The 20,786-nt window shown below is 41.7% G+C and overlaps 1 protein-coding gene across 4 annotated transcripts in view; it reads left to right on the top strand.

Moving 5' to 3' along the window:
• Positions 1–20,786, top strand: part of WASF3 (WASP family member 3) — a 154,871-nt gene that overhangs the window by 90,764 nt on the left and 43,321 nt on the right. For 2 of the 4 annotated variants that reach the window (XM_034758715.1, XM_034758712.1), the window contains exon 1: positions 2,743–2,834. The exons of the other annotated variants lie outside the window; for them this stretch is intronic. The gene's annotated coding sequence lies outside the window, so the exon portion shown is untranslated. Of the gene's footprint in view, positions 1–2,742; positions 2,835–20,786 lie in introns of those variants that run through there. 4 annotated transcript variants of the gene reach the window in all.

Raw genomic sequence — 20,786 nt, 5'->3', positions numbered from 1 at the left:
CAAATACTTCATCTCAGTAGTCTTGTTTCTGGATTTTGAATTTGTCATTCTGCAGTATACTTATCTGAAAAGAATGAACACGCGCACACACACACGATCTATATAGTGTTGGTTTTTGAGTGTGTGTAAAGATTTTTGATACTAGAAACAGGCTTTAAATTCAGTCTGTGATTGTTATTAAAAAGGAAGTGAAAAGAACAAGGTTCTTGTTCCTATTTTGGCTCTTCTGTACAATAAGAAAATTACAGAGAAAAGAATAGGAGGGAAGGGAAATGGGTGGAGTCAAAAGAGATCAGAAAGAGGCATGTTAACTGTCTGATATTGGAAAGGAGCGGGCAGAGTTGTTAAATGTTAGTGAGGACTTAGTTTGCTAGATTCTAGAAGCTTCTGGAATGCAGGCAGGGCATCTGATAACATGGTTCTATATAATGCTGATTAGCTCATCTTGTTTTTAAGTCTTTATTTGTTGAATTCATTGGGTGGTGGTTTCTCATTCTAACTGTAGTAAATGTGAAATTTGGTGATCAGTCCTCCCTCTCGGTGATTACCAACATCAGTACATGAATGTATCCAATTTAATTTGTCTGTAGTTTAAGCAATAGGAAACAAGTACTGAAGTAATTAAAACCAGTATTTCTTATGTAAAATGTAAACATTGTCTTAAGTATCAAGCAAGATGATTTGTAGTCATCTCAAAAAGTTCAGAAAATGGATGCCTTTGGATTCTTCATGGTAAAGTGTGCTATTGAGTTAGTCTTAGTCTGTTGAAGAGGAACATCAGAATATTGATGAGTTTGATCATGCAGTAGAGACAGTCTGGATGCTATTGTCATGTATGAAATTTAGCCACAATTATAATTTAAGTTCCTATTCTTGCCCTTCCAGCAGCTCTGTAGCAATATCTCCATTTGGAAGTAATCGATTTCTTTCATGCCCCAGAAGTTTCAAAGAGAACTTAAAATTCAGAGACATTAATGTATAGTATGAATGAGGAATATATACCAATGATTTATGTGCTTAGCCCTGGATATACTTGTCCAGATAGATATAAACTAGAAGAATCAACATTGAGGTTTAATGCAAGATGATTGGTTGAAATGACCTGATAATTGCCGTTAGAATCCACGTATGGAAAACGGTGTTCCTACTTAATGTTGATTCTGTGACTGAAAAGAAAACCACAGAATATTGAATCCAATTTTTTGAATATGCTATTAAAGAATGCACAGAAAAGTATCTTTGCCATTTCTCTGATAACAAAAATAAAACGAGAAAGAATAGAGAACTTATGTGCAATCATCCTAAACTACTTATGTATGGTTGTTTACATGCTACTTAAAATTTTGTTGTGAAAGAAGTAACATAATGCAATCTCAAAGCACTGTGTATGCCTTCGTATGTTTAAGGAATAAATATGCTTAAGAAGTAAATTACATTGTTTGTGCTTTTTGTTCCATGAAACCTTTATAGAGTTTTTTCTGGGTCTTTTGCTGTGATTTCTAGAGGGATTAAAAATTTTTGATTGGGGAGGGCAGAGAATTTGAGAAAATCACAGCTCTGGATTGTGCTTTACCTTAGTTCTACCTCCTACCAGCTTCCAGTGATAATCAGGATGGGTTAGAACTTGGGGCTAGCGTCTTCTTCCAAGAGTATGGGGTCATGCACATACTGCATGTGTATGAATTTGTGACTTTAAACCCTAAATCTCTTTCTGATGGGATTGATGCTCTTTCCGAATAGGGCTTACACTGTCCCTATGAAGGTTGTGCGCAGTGTTGTAGCTGTGTCGGTCCCAGGATATTAGACACACAAAGCAGGTGAGGTAATATCTTTTACTGGACCAACTTCTTTGGTGAGAGACAAGCTTTTGAGCCTACCTAGAGCTCTTCTTCTGGCCTGACCCACCTTATCTTCCTACGAAGGTTAACTTTTTCATCCCTAGATCTTAAGTGCCACCTTAGTTATTTTGCCTTTTGAAATGCATCAGTTTACATTAAATTGCAAGTGTTTTAAAAAAAACAGTAGCTGGCTGGGGGGACTGGTCTCCTCTAACTCCCATACATTGGCTTTAGTCTTCCCCCTAATTAATTACTCCGTTGTGTCAGATCTTCAAAGGAGACTATGCGGGCCACTTTTACATTTGCTACTGTCCTGAAAATAGTTCAGACAGCACCTAAACCTCCATAGCAGAGTCTGCAATGTTGAAGGCTTGGGGAGGCAGGCGGAGAGCAGAATTACTGCTCGTTACATGGGAATGTTGGGTTTAAAGCTGCCCTCCCTCCTCAGATATTCAGTGGCTGAGGAGGAGTATGTGTTTTGGGAAGAGAGGTGAAGCTGTAGCCCTGGTTCTTTCAGTCTCTTTTTAGCTGCTCCCTCCATGTAGAGCCATTGCTCACAGCTGCATGAGATCCTTTCCATAACTCCATCTGACCAGCTGATTGGTTGAAAAGCTAAGTGGAACTGAGCCCTACCCCCAGCCCTCCCAACATGCACATTTAGCACTGATTCTGGTGGAGCAGAATTTCAGGGTCAGCTGTAAACCCGTACATTATTCACAGATGCGCCGCTAATTTAAAGTTTTGCTATTTCATGTGTTTTCATGAGGGGTTTTCATTTCCGAAACTGCTTTTAAAAAATTAGAAGTTCTGATTGTGTTTAAAAAAAACATAAGTTTCCAAAAAATATTTTAATTAGATTTTTTAAATAAAATAAAAGTTGATTTTAATATTTTTCTGATTTTTCAGTGTTATCCGTGGTAATCTCCGGGATCTGCAGAAACGTAAACTAAGATTTTGATGACCCTAGCTGGTGAAAGTTGCTGAAGCCTCACTTTAGTAAGTGATTATTTGGAAACACAGTTTGCCTTTGTTTCTAAGTTAATTTCTGGAACATTTCTATCCTGCCAGCTCAGTGGAGATCCATTGACACAATATCTGATATCATGGAGCACAGCTTTTCAGCTTTGAAGTCTTGAAAAAGTGTTTCTTCCTAAAAATCCCAACTGAATTATTCAGTCTGAGGTTTCTGTTGGGTTTATAATGGCTTATTTATCTCATAATGGGAGTTAGTGTATATGTAGCTACAAAAGCATTTGAAAATGCAGCATATGTGTCTCTGTTTTACTATAGTCATATTGGCTCACGTGTTACTTTCAATGGTGCTTCACCTGTGCCTGGCCTTGCCTTACATTTTCGTTTTCTTTGAATTTTGAGACAGGAATCATTAAAATAAATGATTAGTGAGCTGCTTGTGTGCAGAACCTGTTGAAATCAGAACTTGAGATATTGGGAAGGAGGAAGATTTGTGGCAAACAAGCCAGAGATACCAAGGGAAATTAACATGGCGTCCACTTCACCCAACTATTGACTTTAACCTTTTACACCTTCTGTGTACTTGCATTGATTGTAAAATAGAAGAAAGCTCTAAGGAAGCCTGATTTCTCCCCCTCCCCCCGCAACTTCGTATCCATCTGTTTTAGGCTGCTATTCCTGCTGAAAGATATGCATGACTATCCTAATTTCATTTAAAAAGCCATTTTGAATACTGATGCGGGGGTTGGGGAAGGGAATGATTCAGCTGGATTGCTAATAAGCACTAAGCATGTTCATTGTTAGGTTATAATTCACTTCTGAGGGTGTTTATGGGGCTTGTTTACACTCAATATTTGACATCTTGTCATGTTGTCCTTAATTATTGTCATTTTATTTAACTGAATTGATGTAAATTGCATTTTAAATTATTGGATATATACAAAGGGATTTGAGAGAAGAGCTTGTGTATCAAACCTCCTTTCCACACGGTTACTTAGCTTTGACTAGTCTTTCTTCCCTCCCCCTTTTTTCGAATAACCTAAACTCTCTCAAATGTACTGTAGTTAGATTCCACAGATTTGCACTGGAATAGTCAAAACAGCTATTTTTATCTTTTAATAATGTATTTAAAATATTTTTACTAATGTCTCTTTACATGTATTTTTCTTTATGGATTATTGTTCTTTGGAGGTAGATTCCCTTTGTAGCAAAATATTGAACTTTTTTTTTTCACTGTTATTGTCAATGATTTTGTCATATGTAAACGGGTCTGTGCTCTATTCCACAGCTTGTATGAGTGTAGTGAAACTGGGATATATGCTTAGTTGGGAAATATATTTTAAAACCACTTCAAATGAAGATTTTTTGCTAATACTAAAATGGCATGTAATGAGTGGGGGGAAAAATCTAATCTTTTGAGGAAATGTACAACTTTTTCCCTAAAATAAACACTACAATATTTTACTTTTTAAAAATGTTAAAGCTCAGCAAAAGCTAGGCATTTCTGTCCTGTGGAAAATTCAAGTACTTTGAAATAGTTTTGTACTGAATGGGGATGAAAGGCTGAAATATCAGAACTTCCTCTTCAAGTAGCATCCCTATAAGTTCTGTATTTCAAGTGCGCATGCCCCTCTGGAGACCTTCATTGGAGATTTTCCATTAGCAGTGTCCATTCAGCCTGCGCATGTGCTCTATGCAACCTCGTGCCGCATACCAAGGATATATAGAGCTGCCTAGGTGAACTGCCCTTAGGTTCTTCTCTTTCTCCTTGGCCTGCGACAGAGCTGTAGCCCATCCAGTGTGCACACCTCAGCATGTTACAAATGCTATCTCTCTTGTCGGGAGGCTATCCTGGTCAGTGATGGCCACTAAGTATATCCATTGCTTGGGAGAGTCCCATGTCTACCAAAAGTGTAACTTCTGTCTACCTCTCAAATCTAGAGCATGGAAGAATCAAGAGATTAAATTGAGATTTCTGATGATGGAGTGTTCCCTTTGACCTGCTTCTGAGTCAGGTCAGAAGACCTCCACCTCCTGTACCTCTGTCTCTGGACTGACCCAGTGCCCCTTTGACCTTGGCCAAGGTGTCCCTTCAGAAGGGGAGACTTTGGAGGACTCAGGGAAAGCTCCAAAGAAGAGGAACTCGGTTTCCATAAGGGGCTGGCTCCCAAAAGGCCATGGTTTCCCGCTAAGTCTGTGGCGTTAGAGACTTTGACCTCTCAACTCAGTACCATGAAGGTGAAGAATTTTTCCTCCAGAGTTGTCAGGGCCAGGATCCTGGAGCACTAGGAGAAGTGCAGCTCCAGCAAGCCAAGCCTCTCCTTTCCCCCCAGACCATCATAACTAATATATTGATATATACCTATCTCCTAGAACTGGAAGGGACTTGAAAGGTCATGAAGTCCAGTCCCCTGCCTTCACTAGCAGGACCAAGTACTGTCCCTGACTGGTGTGTGTGTGCGTGTGCGTGTGTGTACGTGCCCCAGATCCCTAAAAGGCCCCCTCAAGGATTTAACTTACAACCCTGGGTTTAGCAGGCCAATGCTCAAACCACTGAGCTATCCCTCTGTAAAGGACAAGGAGGCCCAGGACATACACTCCTCTAGAATGGCCCTGTCTCCATCAGACTTACCATCAGTACCTGCAAAATTGAATCGCCAGACACCTTCGGCCCTGGCACCTACATGCTCCAGGTCAGTGGTACCATCCACCTCAACTGCTACATCATTGACCTGGTGAACCTTGGAACAGATACAGTGATGGAGATCCAGGAGTACCTCAGATCACAGCTGGATGATCAGCCTGAACCACAGGCAGAAACCTACCCTGTGGAGTGGAAACCATCCTGGAGGAACCATCTTGACAAACAGCAGCAAGCATATCTTCCCGTTTTGCCCAATACCTTTTTGAACAGGATCCTTCTGTATTTTGGGGATATGCCTCAGGATAACATTCTCCCAAATAAGGTCAGCCTACAGAAGTGCACATGCAATTGCTAGCTAGCCATTGTTGCACCCACTTTAACTAGCCCACAGCCTACCTGGAATTTATCATCCTATTCCCAACTTGGCAGAACAGACACCCTCCACCTGCTCCCATCATATCACAGGCCCAGGGGATCCTACGCATTGGGGAAAAACTAAGTAAACATCTTACCATCTCCAAGCCCACAAAGACTGGAAATAGCCAATGGAAATGGAATTCCAAAACTGATGGAAAAGTAACACTTTATCAGTGTTGGCATGGAGACTATAACTTGGACAATAACTTGTTCTTTTCCCACAATAGTATTGGCATGAGAGAGAGGAAAGGGCATGGAAATGGCTAGCACATCACAGACTCAACTGTCGTGGATGATAGAGAGGCAAACAACACTCCTGGAGCACAGGGCCTTTGAAGCCTTCCAGCTTTGAGCAACTTTGAAAATTGAATAGTTTTTGTTGTGTTTTTTGTTTTGCATTTTTTCTGTTCACAAGCTTATCACATTCGACTTGGTGTATTCATTGCTACTGAAAATGTGTTTACATTCATGGTTCTGAATCTTGCACCATTCCTTGAAATATGCATCATCACGGTCATAACAGTCACACATGCACAAAAAGGCTCCTGTTTACAAGCATTATATGACATTCACATATGCACTAAAAACTCAACAAGAAATGTGATATAACATACACACCAAGTCTGATTAACTCCTTTTACGAGGAAGTACACAAGAAAATGTGCACAGTCAGTAATGCTGATAAATGCCCTCTACAAAAGCATGTATGCTCTTCACAGATGGCACCAATACTTGAACTATGAGCGTAATTTGGCTCTCACTCTGTGCCCTTGAGTAGTTGCATCATTTCATAGAGGCCTCCAATCAGGCCACTCAAAACATTTGCCAGATCTGTCCACCACCATCCATTTGCAATGTTTTCTCCATTGCCTTCACAATAGTTGCACAAAACACAGCGAACAGCTGTCATAACGAAGATGTTTCTTATCAGGATGCTCCATCTAGTTTTCAGGTTTCCAAATGCATGTTCCAGTCATTCTGCAATTACTCAGAGCCTAGTTACAGTTCCTTTCTCCTATCCAGCTGTTCCATTAGAAGTTTCATAAGCTAAGGCATTAGAGGCTAAACTTAGTCTCCCAGAATAGGTGATGGAATGGCAATGCCACCAATGTTCAGTGATACAATAGGAGCAAAATTGACATTTGTCATTGGAGAAAACAGTCCAGATTTTCCAAAGAACCTGGTATCATGAACCTTTCCAGCCCATCCCACATAAATATTGGTGAACCTTCTGTGGTGATCAGCTGGGTCTTGCCACACTGTAGAAAAATACCCCTTTCTGTTGTTGAACTCCATGGCTTCATATGTGGTGGTGGGGGAGGAGAGTATCTGAATATGCAGATGGGTCCCATTCCTGGCCCCAGTACAAATCAGGGCCCCCAAATGTGGAAACTAGCTATATCTGCTTGAGTATTGCCCAGTCTTATGACCTGAGGGGAAAGAATCTTCTTGATAGCAGCGCACACCTCTACGACAACAGCTCTGACTGTTAGATCTACCAATACCAAATTGGTTAGCTATGAACCGGTAGCAATCAAGGATTGTGAGCTTCCAGATGGCAATGGTCACGCACTTCTCTATGCTGAGGGTAGCTCTCGTGTAGGTATCTGTTCTGCTGTTGTAGTTCTTTTGCCACTGCTGGTCATTCCCAGGTCTGCCACACTGTTCTGTCCCACCAGTCAATGCTAATTAGCTGAGCCCAAAAGTGGCACTCCACTAAATGAAGCTGCTGCAGGAAAAGATGGAAAAGTGTCTGGTTTGCTTCAGACACCACCTTCTCAGATTATTTTAATGCCCTGGTTCTGAATTTATTGTATAGTTCAGATATGCTAACAGTAGCCTGTCATCACTGTGAAGACCACAGCAATTGCAAATGTTTCCTCTATGTGGCTAACACTTACGACTTATCCTCATTCTGATTTGGCATCTTTTTAAAAAATTGTAAAATGTCTTCCCTTTTAAATTCAGCACTAGAGATGTTGAGGAATTTTTCTTAACATTTTTTTCAACAGCAAATGCGGCTACTGCAAAACTGAAATGTTCAGAGCCTGCACCCCCCCCTTCAGCCCTCAACCTCCCTCCCAGAGCCTACACCCCCTCCCTCCACCCCCCCATCCCTAAACTCCCTCCCAGAGCTTGCATCTCCTCCCTCCGTACCCCCTCTGGCCCCCAAGCTCCCTCCCAGAACCTGCATCCCTCACCCCCTCCTGCACATCCACTTCCGACCTAGCCTCCGGAGCCTACACCCAGCACCCAAACTCCCTCCCAGAGCCTGCACCCCAGACCTCATCCCCCAACGCAAACTCCCTCCCAGAGCCTTAGGCAGGTGGGGGGGTGGAGTTTGCGGGGGGGGGAGTTTCTGGGCACCACCAAAATTTCTACAAACCTGCCACCCCTGCCCAAAACAAAATGTTCAAATGTGGTTCAACAAACTGAAGTATTTCAAATCAGGTTGACCGAAACCAGAACAAAATACTTAGTTTTGCTTTTCCCAATAGAAAATTGAGAAACATCAGCAAAATTGACACTTTCCCATTGAACATTTCAGTTTTGCAGTAGCCGCATTTGCTGTTGAAAAAATGTTAAGAAAAATTCCTCAACATCTCTAGTGCTGAATTTAAAAGGGAAGACATTTTACAATTTTTTAAAAAGATGCCAAATCAGAATGAGGATAAGTCGTAAGTGTTAGTTTGAGCAGCTAGTGAAGACAGAAAACATAAATCAAATTTAAGACAGAGATGACCAAAGGATCGTCAGCTCTAGATCTTTTTTATTTTTGTTTTGTCTAACTTCACTTTTTACCCAGGCTTTTACATAAGAATGGCCATATTGGGTCAAACCAAAGGTCCATCTAGCCCAGTATCCTGTCTTCCAACAGTGGCCAATGCCAGGTGCCCCAGAGGGAATGAACAGAACAGGTAATCATCAAGTGATCCCATCCCCAGTTGCCCATTCCCAGCTTCTGACAAACAGAGGCTAGGGACACCATCCCTGCCCATTCTGGCTAATAGCCATTGATAGATCTATCGTCCTTTTAAGTTTAAGTAGCAAGGAAATAAAAATAGAAAACACGGGTGTATCTACAGATCACTTTCAAAAGACAAAGGGAATTTATCAGGGGGAAAAAACCCTTCATTTTCCTGCAGATGTTTTAAGTTAAGGTTAATTGCAATGCTGAGAATCAAAAGGAAGCTTCCATTGATTTTACTGCTGGTTAGTTTAAGGTCTTCTGAGGATTTAAACTGCACATTTTCATTGCAGTGTAGATCTTAAAGACCTTAACATTCTGTGGTTGTCACAATAGTCTTGACCCAGACAGATATTCTAAGCACTTGAAATCCAATAAGACAGTGTTAAATAGGATCAATATAAGTCAACTCTGCAGTTTACATCTGTTAAAACATTCTGACATCTTTAGCTTCTGGAGTACTCTTATTTTTCCAGCATAGACAACAGCTTTAGGTAAATTCTAAACTATCTTTGAAATATGTATGGACTTCAGTCTGTATTGCACTATAAATAATAGTAGTATTACAGGCTCATACATGCAATTCGTTGGCATGTGTTAAATTCTCCATCACAAGATTTGTTATCAGTAAATTCCCCAACATAACATTAAAAATACATAGTAAACAGTAGATGAGTTGCTTAGATTTATCGCATTACACAATTGCAAGAACACTGTAATTTAGATAAGAAAAATGATCCCTCCCTTAGTTCAATGAAATTGAAATGCAAGAATTTATATTTCATTATTTTGATTTTTGTTATGGGTTCTTAAGATGTGCAGTTTGTATCCTTCAAAGGAGCACACTTTTTTTTTAAACATCCACAGCTATACTCTAACATTCTTTTAAAGAAGTTGAGCATTATCCAAACTCCCTCTTAATGATCCTGTGCTCTTTCTGTCTTTCGTTGCTCATCATTTCAGATTATAATGGTGTTTGTGTGCCTGCAGCCATAGCACCCTGAATTGTATTCTTGTCAGATCTAATGAAATAAGGAGGGTCGAGCTAGGACAATACTTATATAGGAAAGGAACTTTTCCCAGGAAAAAGTCACTATGCTGTGTTGAGTATTTGTGACACTTTCCCTTTATGTCAGTATTTGACCAGTGCCCCTCGAATAGTATGAGGGGAACGCTGTATGCTGCAAGAGTTAGTTCTTTTGGTGAGATGGAAAAATTAGGTGTTCATTACAAATCTTACAGTTCTTTTTAATGGAAAAGGGTGTGCTAGGTTAAATCCAATTTGGATAATTATATTTTGCATTCCTCAAATTATGCATGAGGTTTCAGTTGGATACTTTGGTTTTCTTACCTGAAATATGTATGTAGTATTGTTGTGTGCTGTGAAATAGTTATGATGTTTCAACCCAATAATAGCTAAAATTCAATGTTGGGCAAAAGGATCCTTTGAGAAATTGAGCAGGTATGGTAACGGGACAGGATTTCTTAATATCTCAGTGCACAAGGGCATTGGAACCACAGATTATTTTAGGGCTAGATGCAGCTGACATGTTTCCACAATGCTGCTGCTGATAGATACAAATGGGAACAGGGAGAACGAATGGTAGGAAGGCAGAAGAACCATCCACTCCCCTAAAGATGCAGCCAGTAGCATTTGTTAACAGGAGCGGACTGACTGTTGGCCCGCTGAAGAAGCAAAATGTGGGAGTAGGGCCAGCAGGTCCCCTCCTAAGGCTTCAGCATGAAGAAGGAATAAAAGACTTCTGAGTTGCCACCCAGAAGTTGAGAATCAAGGTAAAGGAAAGATGTCATGGGGAGAGGGAAAGAGTTTTGTGAGGAGGGGGTGAAGCCAACATAAGAACGGCCATACTGGGTCAGACCAAAGGTCCATCTAGCCCAGTATCCTGTCTTCCAACAGTGGCCAATGCCAGGTGCCTCAGAGGGGATGAACAGAACAGGTAATCATCAAGTGATCCATCCCATCTCCCATTCCCAGCTTCTGACAAACAGAGGCTAGGGACACCATCTTCAACCCCACCAGCAATTCACTTCTTTGCTACCCTTTCTAGAGACTAAGGAAAAGAAGCCATGGTGGATTTGGGATCTGCACTCTCTCTTTTCATGGAGGGGGGAGTCTTCATAGTTGGAGAAAGAGGGGGGACCAGGCTGCTTACTGAAATGAAGTGTGGGGGAAGAGACACCAGAAAACTGGGGAAAAGAAACCCTGTTAGCCCCTAAATGCCTCCTCAGAATCCCAATAGTTGCAAATTTTGTGAACCGACCCCCATCATGAGAGAGAACCATCTAAATATTGTCTGCTCTAATTTTCCTTATTGGCAAAAACAAACAAAATCCTCCCACTATTCTAAATACTAGTACCATCTGGTATGTACCACCAGTAAAACCTCCAGTAATAAAACTGAATTATTTATCCCTTTAAAGGAGAATTACATTTTTTTTAAAATTCATAATTGTCTCTGTTGCATCTATATCAAGTAAAGACTTTTTCCTACTAATTTCCAGCTTGACCTATACAAATAAACTGTAGTAGGTAACACACATCATGTGAACCACTTATGTTGTGTAACTTGTACCCTAATAAGCAGGAGATGTGTGGAATAGCAAGACTCCTTTCCTCAGGTTGGGGAGGGCTCTGTGGCCAAGGGAAGGTGTTTTACTATCCTGCCAGCCCTCTATTGCAGTAAGTTACTGACTGCACAGCCAGTAGATTATGCACAGTGTTGCAACAGTATAGGCTACCTACTGCATTCACATAGTGGGTGAATTCTTACATTTCATTTTAACTGCGTTTTACCTTAAAAATTACTAAACCAGTTTTGTTCAGAATTAATCAAAGGAGATGTCCAGAGACATGCAAAGTTTGCAATTATAAACTTCAGTCATTTTTGCGTAATTAGAGTTTATAGTCAAAGGGGGAAACTTTTTTCATGCTTGTCTAACTCAAAGAGCAAAATCACTTCACCCATTTATCTTTCCAGAATTATTTGTCTTTGATCTGAGACGAAGCGTGGAAAATTGCATCCCAAAAGGATCCTGAATGCACCTTCCTTTAAGCTCCCTCCCAAATAAATCAGAAGACTGTTAGCTTGAATACCTAATCTGAGCTCAGTTGCAGTTGCCTGCCTGCCTGCCAGAATGAGTCTCTCAGACATTCAGGAGAAAGACTGGGTATGGAGGGGGATATTGAAGGATGTGTCTATACCCCTTCCCCCATTCTGTGTCTGATATATTTAGATTTTAAGCTCTTTGGGGCAGGGATGGACTGCTCTGTTTGTACAGTGTCTAGCACAATGGGGTCCTGCTTCATGACTAGGACTCCTAGGTACTATGATAATACAGATATATTAGAAGTAAGTGGAAGACCAAGAACAGAGTAGGCATGAGTTAAAGGCAATAATAGAAAATATGGAAATGGCAAAAGTGCTAAATGACTTTTTTTTGTTTTTTGTTTTGTTTTCACCAAAAAGATTAGTAGCAATTGGATGTATAACATAGTGAATGCCAGTGAAAATGAGGTCGGATCTGAAGCTAAAATAGGAAAGGAACAAGTTAAAAATTACTTAGACAAGCTAAAAGCGACAGAGTCCCATTTATAGACTAACAGACGAGGAGGAATGGAAGGGTTGCGGAAGAGAATTAAGGTCTCCAGTCTCTCCTCCACTGCTTTATATTGTTTCATTCAGTCTGACCCCACCCAGTGTACGGTTGCCCAGTGTTGCAAAAATATATGTAATGTTCAAAATACATTTAAGAGATTGTCAAAATTCCATTTTTCATTCAAGAGTTTGGTTTTCAATAATCTTAGTAACTCTTTATTACCTTTACATACGCTTTTGCCAGTTCTTAAAAAAGAAATGTAAAAATAAAATACTATTGTTGTACAAGGTCCATTCCACCTGTATCTCAGGAGGCTGCTGAACAGCAGTTACTAAAATTATATACAGTGTAGTTATAGCCCTGTCGGTCCCAAGATATTAGAGACAAAGTGAGTGAGGTAATATCTTTTATTCGACCAACTTCTGTCTCTCTCACCAACAGATGTCAGTCCAATAAAAGATAATACTTCACTCATCTTATTTTGCTACTAAAATTAGACATTTTAAAATCAGCAGGTCCAGATAACTTGCATCACAGTTTTAGGAGCTCCTTGGATCGTTAATTTTAATTTTCAATAAGTCTTGGAATACGGGGTTGTTCCAGAAGACTGGAAGAAAGCTAATGTTGTGCCAATATTTTAAAAAGGGTAAACGAGGAATCCTAGTAATTATAAGTCTGTCAGTCTAATATTGATCCCGGGCAAAATAGTGGAGTGGCTGATATGGGACTTGATTAATAAAGAATTAAAGGAGGGTAAAATAACTAATGCCAATCAACGTAGGTTTATGGAAAATAGAATCTGTCAGACTAACTTGATTTTTTGTGTGAGATTACAACTTTGGTTGATAAAGTTAATAGTGCTGATGTAATATACTTACACTTCTGTTTGACTAGGTACTGTGTGGCATTTTAATTAAAAAATAGAACATAATAAAATTAATATGGTTTCTCTCTAATCTGGTCACACAGGGTTCAGTTCTTGGCCCAACCCTATTTAACATTTTTATTAATGACCTGAAGAAAACATAAAATCATCACTGAAAAGTTTGCAGATGACAGCATAATTAGGACAGTGGTAAATAATGATGAGCACAGTTCATTGATTTAGAGCCAGGGTCTCAAACATGCGGCCCTGGGGCCGCATGCGGCCCGCGGGGTTGTTTTCTGCGGCCTGCAAGCTCCTTGTGGCCCCCCCCCCCAACGTTTACCTAGAGCGGCTCCAGCCCGACGTGTACCGGGGGCAGGGCAGGCTCCCTGCCTGTCCTGCCCCCGCGCCGCTCCAGGAAGCGGCCGGAACGTGGGGAAGGGGGGCACAGGGGTCTGTGTGTTGCTCTTGTTTCAGGCAGCGCCCCCAGCAGCTCCCATTGGCCACGGTTCCCCATTCCTGGCCAATGGGAGCTGCTGGGGGTGGTGCCTTAAGCAACAGCAACACACAGACCCCTGTGTCCCTCTTCCCCCAGGTTCCAGCCACTTCCTGGAGCAGCATGGGGACAGGCAGGCAGGGAGCCTGCCCTGCCCCCAGTGTGCGTCGGGCTGGAGCCCGCCCCCCGAACCTCTCCTGCAGCCAAACCCCCTGCCCTGAGCCCCCACCACACCCCACACCTTTCCTGCACCCCCTGGGAACAGGAAGGGGGCAGAGTTGGGGTGGGGATTTCGGGGAAGGGGTTGGAATGGGGGTGGGGCCTCATGGAAGGGGTGGAGTGGGGGCGGGGCCGAGGGCAGCGTGGGGGAGGTGTCAGTAATGCAGCCCTCGGGCCAATGTACTAGTCCTCATTTGGCCCTTGTGGTCGTTTGAGTTTGAGACCCCTGATTTAGAGCACTCCGGATGGCTTGGTTAAACTGGATGCAAGCAAACAATATGTGTTTTAATATGGCTAAATGTGTACATGTGGGAACAAAGAATGTAGGCCATACTTGGGATGGGAGACTGTATCCTGGGAAGCAGTGACTCTGAAAAAGATTGGGGGGTGGTATGGAATAATTGGCTAAAAATGAGCTCCCAGTGTGATCCTGTGCCAAAGGGGCTAATGTAATTCTTGAATGCATAAAAGGGGATAACTCCAGTAGGAGTAGAGAGAGTATTTTAATTCTGTAAATTTATGCCTGGTACAACTGCTGCTGGAATACTCTGCCCACAATTTGAGAAGGATGTTGAAAAATTGGACAGGGTTCAGAGAAGAGCCATAAAACTATTTAAAAAGGGGATGAGAAAACCTGCCTTTGTATAGTGGTAGACTCAAGGATTTCTATTGATTTAGCTTAACAAAGAGAAGTTTAAGGGGTGACTTGATTAGTGTGTAAATACTTATTTGGGGGACAAATATGTGGTCTCTTCAAACAAGGAGAGAAAGGTATAACAGGGCCTCACGGCTGGAAGTTGAAGCTAAAAAAATTCAGACTGGAAATCAGGTGTAAAATTTTACGTGTTGTGGATGTGAAGAGGGTATTCAAAGATCAGAGGCTTAAAAAACCAAACAAACTGATACTGTAAATGATAATGCAATGAGTTGGGGGAGAATGAGGTAACAAAAAAGACTACTTTAGTCAAAGAGAGCTTGTAGGGGAAAGATAAGTGCAGCCAAAAAAAAAAAGGGTGGGGGGGGAGAGAGAAATAAGTTAATGTTAGCTGAGGGGCATTCACAAATGGACCAGGAAAAGTAGGACTGAGGGAAAATGTCTCTTAATAAATGAGTAGAGGAATGAAATTAATGACTCAGAAATGGCAAGGAAACAGAATTCCTTTTTAAAAAACCTTTTCTTCAACAAGAAAATCAAAATACTTGCATTGTAATATTAGAAAAGAAATCATTTTAGAAAGTATAGCGATTTAAGCCACAAAAAAGAAAAACCTTGCTCTTTTGTTTTCAGTTTGCTTATATAAACACTCCTAGTAAAATTCTTTAACTGTGGAGTGAAATGCAGAAATACTACCAATTTAAAAATCCATTAATATTGCAATAGACCAAAACAGAACAAGAAATAAAATGTTCTATAAATACATCCCAGCATTGTCTGAAAACAAGTACGCTATCAGAGTATTCAGGAAATCAAGGCAAACACTGTAGTCATCCTAGTCCTATTACTATTTACCCATCTGTTTACTTAATTGTACCTGGAAAGAAATAGATTATTTTATTAATTGCATTTGCTTTACTTTACTTTTGATTGATGTTGCCAGTTGATCAGAATCAGATGTTCCTATTTGTTTGATAACTTACAACACTTACAGTTACACTTACAAAAGGGAGAAATTTTCACCACAATCTGTTTATAAAACCACTAATGACATTTAGGCTAGTCTCCCTGGGAATTCCTGGGAACACAACCTTGCTCCTTTACAACGTTTTATGTCAAGATTGCCCAAACCACTGTATCATCTAATCTCTATTTGAAGAGAAAACAAAAATAATAATAAAAACATAAACTTTCCCTTAATCATCCTGATTCAGAGGGGTACCAAAGAACATAATAAACTTTTAAGCACAAGTAATTCCACTGAAGTAATTCCACTATTTTTTTTATTTATTTATTTAAGTCAAAGGCACTCTTTATATACTTTTAATTAGGCTTGTGCTTAGGTGATTTGTGGACCCATGAAGGTTGGTTGAGAACACCTGAGGTGAAAGCCTTGAGGCCTACACACATTGCAGCTAGAGCCTGTTTCCCCCCATGTCATTTACTGTTTTGACCTCCTTTATGATATCAATGGACCGTCAAATCTGACCCAAAGAAGTGAGCAAAAAAAAAACCTGAGCTTGTGAAGCTGCAGATAAGAAAAATTCCTTTCAATAGAAGAGCAAAAAAAAAAAGAAGAAAAGCTTTTAAAAAAGAAACAAAATTGCTTTAGGGATATCTGAACCAGTTTCACGGCTGTCTAGCATGCAGACAGATGTAGCATGAGAAATCAAAAATGAAAGCCTGATGCTAAGAGTAACAAACTATTTTGATCAAACCCTACTATCATGCACTCCTTTCCCAGCTAGAAGGTTGTAGAGTTAGTAAGAAAGGAAGACTTACAGAAATAATTTGATAAAGAGCAGGTAAGGTACTACTTGGAAAATTTCATAAAATTGTAGGACTGGAAGGGACCTTCAGAGGTGGTCTAGTTCAGTTCACTCAAGGCAGGATTAAGTATTATCTAGACCATGCCCATGTCTAACCTGCTCTTAAAAATCTCCAATGACGGAGATTCCACAACCTCCCTAGGCAATTTATTCCAGTGCTTAACCACCCTGACAGGAAGTTTTTCCTAATGTCCAACCTAAACTGCCCTTGCTGCAGTTAAAGCCCGTTGCTTGTCCTATCCTCAGAGGTCTCCCTCCTCCTTGTAACAACCTATTATGTACCTGAAACCTGTTATCATGTCCCCTCTGCCTTCTCTGCTCCATATTAAACCAACTCAGTTTTTAAATTGTCCCTCATAGGTCATGTTTTCTAGACCTTTAGTTATTTTTGTTGCTCTTCTCTGGATTTTCTCCAATTCACCCACATCTCTCCTGAAATGTGGCGCCCAGAACTGAACACAATACTCCAGTTAAGGCCTAATCAGCGTGGAATAGAGCGGAAGAATTACTTCTCATGTCTTGCTTACAACAGTCCTGCAAATACATTCCAGAATGATGTTTGCTTTTTTGGCAACAATTTTACATATGCTTTGGAAGATGTGACTTCGCTAGGCTATTATGAACACATTTACCATACCACTGAAAATCCATGGCTCACTGGAGACATCTCAGAACAGCAGCACCAAGGCAGCTAGTCTGCTCGCAGAGGGATAGGAGGAGGATCAGAGAAAAGGTGACTGCTTTCCTCCAGGCTGCTGTGGACGGTGGAGAATCTTACTCTCAGCAGGTGGGGCGGAGGAAGAAGGCTGTTCCTTGAAAAGATACTGGGGAGAGGATTGGTGGTAGGAAATATGAGGTGGGGGACCAGGAGGAACTTGAGGGGGAAGATGAGAACCAGATTGAGGTGGGGGGAACTCCAGCAGAGAAGCAGGCAGACAGAGAGAGCATGGGGGGGAAGAGGGATAAGGGGACCTCAAAAGGACACCCGGAAAGAGTGTGGGGCTGGAGGATTTGCTAGGTTTGGAAGGAAGGAGGAAGGGAATTGATGGAAAAGGGCAGAAAAATATGCAGAATTGATGGGGCCTTGATGATTTATATTCCTACCTTCTCACTTCATTCCCCCCCCACCAATTTTGGAGTCAAATTACTCCAGTGCAAAGAGACCTAGAGAAATAGGAAAGACATAACTGTCCAGAGGCACCAACTTTCTAATATGCCAGGGGGGTACTCGACCCCCACTCCGCCCCAGGGCTGACCCCCCCACACTCCATCCCTTCCTCCAAGCCCCTTCCCCACCTCCTCCTGCCCCTGCTCAGCCACATTCTGCCCCCTTTCCCAAGCACCCTGCCCTCACTTCTCCCCCTCCCCCGCATATGCCGCTAAACAGCTGATACGCAGTGGGCGGGAGGCGCCGGGAGGGAGGGGGAAGAGCTGATGGGTGGAGCTGGCGGGAGGCGCTGGGGGGAGGGGGAGGCACTGATCCACAGGGCTGTAAGTGGGTGCTGAGCACCTACCATTTTTTTTTCCATGGAGTTGGTGCCTATGTAACTGTCTCCAATTATCTAAAAGTTGTAAATATCAAAGATGGAGAGCCATCACTAGAGGAAGTACTGTAGTCCAGTGGGTAGGTTAGGGAACTAGAAGTAAGGAGACCTACATTATTTTCCTGGCTCTGCTATTAACCTACTGTGTGACCATTGGGTGATCACTTAATCTATATGTCCTTTTATTTTCTTTTTCCATAAAGTGAGGATTTTGGCAGTTACTCTCCTTTGTAAGATGCTTTGCAATCTAGGAATGAAGAGCTCTGTATAACACCTAACTGATAGTGATGAAACTTACAAAGGGAAAATAACACTTAGGCTATTTACCACGTATGTTGGTATAATTTGTGTCCTTCAAGGGTCTGAAAAAACCACACCCCTGAGCGACATAAGTTACACCAACATAAGCACCTGTGTGGACAGAGTTGTCGATGGGAGAGCTTCTCCTGCTGGCATAGCTACTGCTGCTTGTTGGGGGTGGTTTAACTATACCGCCGGGAGAGCTCTCTCATATCAGCATAGAGATGTCATGTCAGCTACATGAGAGATCTTACAGCGGCACAGTTGCATCGGTACAGCTGTGCCACTGTAAGCTCTCTATTTAGACTTTATTTAGGCTATCATAGGAAACAATCCTTCATTTGCAGGGAGATGAATTGGATGATTGAATAGGCTTTTTTCCAAACTCTAACTTCTATGAATGTATGAAAAAAAATATTTCACCTTTTAATGAGCACAAAATCTGTCTAGATTCCTGAAACTCCAGTTGCATTTATTTGTTTTTAAAGTACAATGTATTCTCATTCTTAGAGAGAGTGCGAGGGACAAGGATGTTGGTTTTAGTAACAGCTGTTGGTTTGAGTTCTTGCCAGTTGTCGAAAGACCTCTAAACTGTTTAGAATTAGAAGCTTCAAATCGTCTCTTAGAATAGCCACACTCTGGTGTTATTCAGAAGGATTGTGCATTGTGTTTGGAGTCTTTCATGCCTGTTACTTTCCATCTGCTTTCTGGATAAATTTTAAGTCTGTCTTGCTATGGCAGCATAGTAGTCCTTTTACATGCAGTAACCGTTCCTTGTAATTTGTAATTATCCTCTTTACTACAGGGACATGTTCTTGAACTGAGTTGAAACAACACAGTGCTGAAACAGCTGGAAAAGCATTGGGAAAAAATTACCAGTTACCTCTTGTTCTTCTGTGCTACAGAAATAACTGGTGAATAACTAAGCTGTAATTTAAAACAAGTTGTGCAGGTGGTATTACTACACATTTTAAAGATACATTATTAAAAGGACACTACAGCAGGGGTGGGCAAACTTTTTGGCCCAAGGGCCACATCTGGGTATGGAAATTGTATGGCGGGCCATGAATGCTCATGAAATTGGGGGTTGGGGTGTGGGCTCTGGTTTGGGGGTGCAGGAGGGTGCTCTGGGCTGGGACCAAGGGGTTCAGAGGGCGGGAGGGAGATCCTGCCTGAGGCAGGGGGTTGGGGCACGGGAGGAGGTCAGGGGTGCAGGCTCCAGGTGGTGCTTACCTCAAGCAAATCCCAGAAGCAGCAGCATGTCCCTCCTCCGGCTCCTACGCGGAGGCACGGTCAGGCAACTCTATGCGGTGCCCTGTCCGCAGGTGCCGCCCCTGTTGCTCCCATTGGCTGCGGTTCCCGGCCAATGGGAGATGTGGGGACAGCGCTTGGGGCGGGGGGGCAGTGTGCGGAGCTCCCTGGCTGCCCCTACGCATAGGAGCTGGAGTGAAGACATGCCGCTGCTTTTCGGGAGCTCAAGGGCCAGATTAAAACATCTGGAGGCCCGGATGCGGCCCCCGGACCATAGTTTGCTCACCCCTGCACTATAGCGTCTTTTTAAAACAGACTACTCTAAAATAATCCATGTTTGAGAGTACCCTTTAAATGGTATTCCCATAAAAGATTTTTTTTACGGTTTTTAAATTTCTCTGCTCTCCTGCTGATGTCATCACTATAGGGCACCAATATAAAATATGCTCAGAACCAAGCTTAGAACTCTAAGAGCTCAATCCTGAAAGGTGCTAAGCATTTTGGCCCTGATCTAGCAGAGCACATAAGCACAGTCTAAACATTAAGCATGTGAGTAGACCTGTTCACTTCAGTGGGATTAATCTTGTGCAGGGGGGGAGGGATAGCTCAGTGGTTTGAGTATTGGCCTGTTAAACCCAGGGTTGTGAGTTCAATCCTTGAGGGGGCCACTTAGGGATCTGGGGCAAAAACAGTACTTGGTCCTGCTAGTGAAGGCAGGGGGCTGGACTCAATGACCTTTCAAGGTCCCTTCCAGTTCTAGGAGATAGGATATCTCCATTAATTTTATTTATTTATTTAAAGTTAAGACGTGATTTCCTAGATCATGGCCAGTATGATGAGAACCTTGAAGATTCCCTCCTTTCTTTCGCTCCCTTTATCATAAGTCTCTGTGTCCTGCATCATCTTCAGTTGTATCCAAATTCTAGAGTATGTAGAATGAATGATATGTAAGTCAATGGCTGGTATAACTGATGGTCATACTTTGATAAACTGGTTAGTTACCTGAAAAAATTACAACTCATTGCGTTACTTGCTTTGTCCTTTGTTTCTGAAAAATTTCAATATATTAAAAAAGTATTCTCCTTCCTTCTCTGTCACAAAATGTTTGCTAAAAATACTGTAATTAACAATGAAGCAGTTTGCTTTGTGTTGTGTCAGAATGCAGTATGC

The sequence above is a fragment of the Trachemys scripta genome, chromosome 1 (genome assembly GCF_013100865.1).
Source record: "Trachemys scripta elegans isolate TJP31775 chromosome 1, CAS_Tse_1.0, whole genome shotgun sequence".
In the NCBI taxonomy this organism is placed as follows: Eukaryota; Metazoa; Chordata; order Testudines; family Emydidae; genus Trachemys; species Trachemys scripta.
The sequence above is the reverse complement of the archived record's forward strand: the minus strand, read 5'-3'. Positions and strand labels throughout refer to the sequence as shown.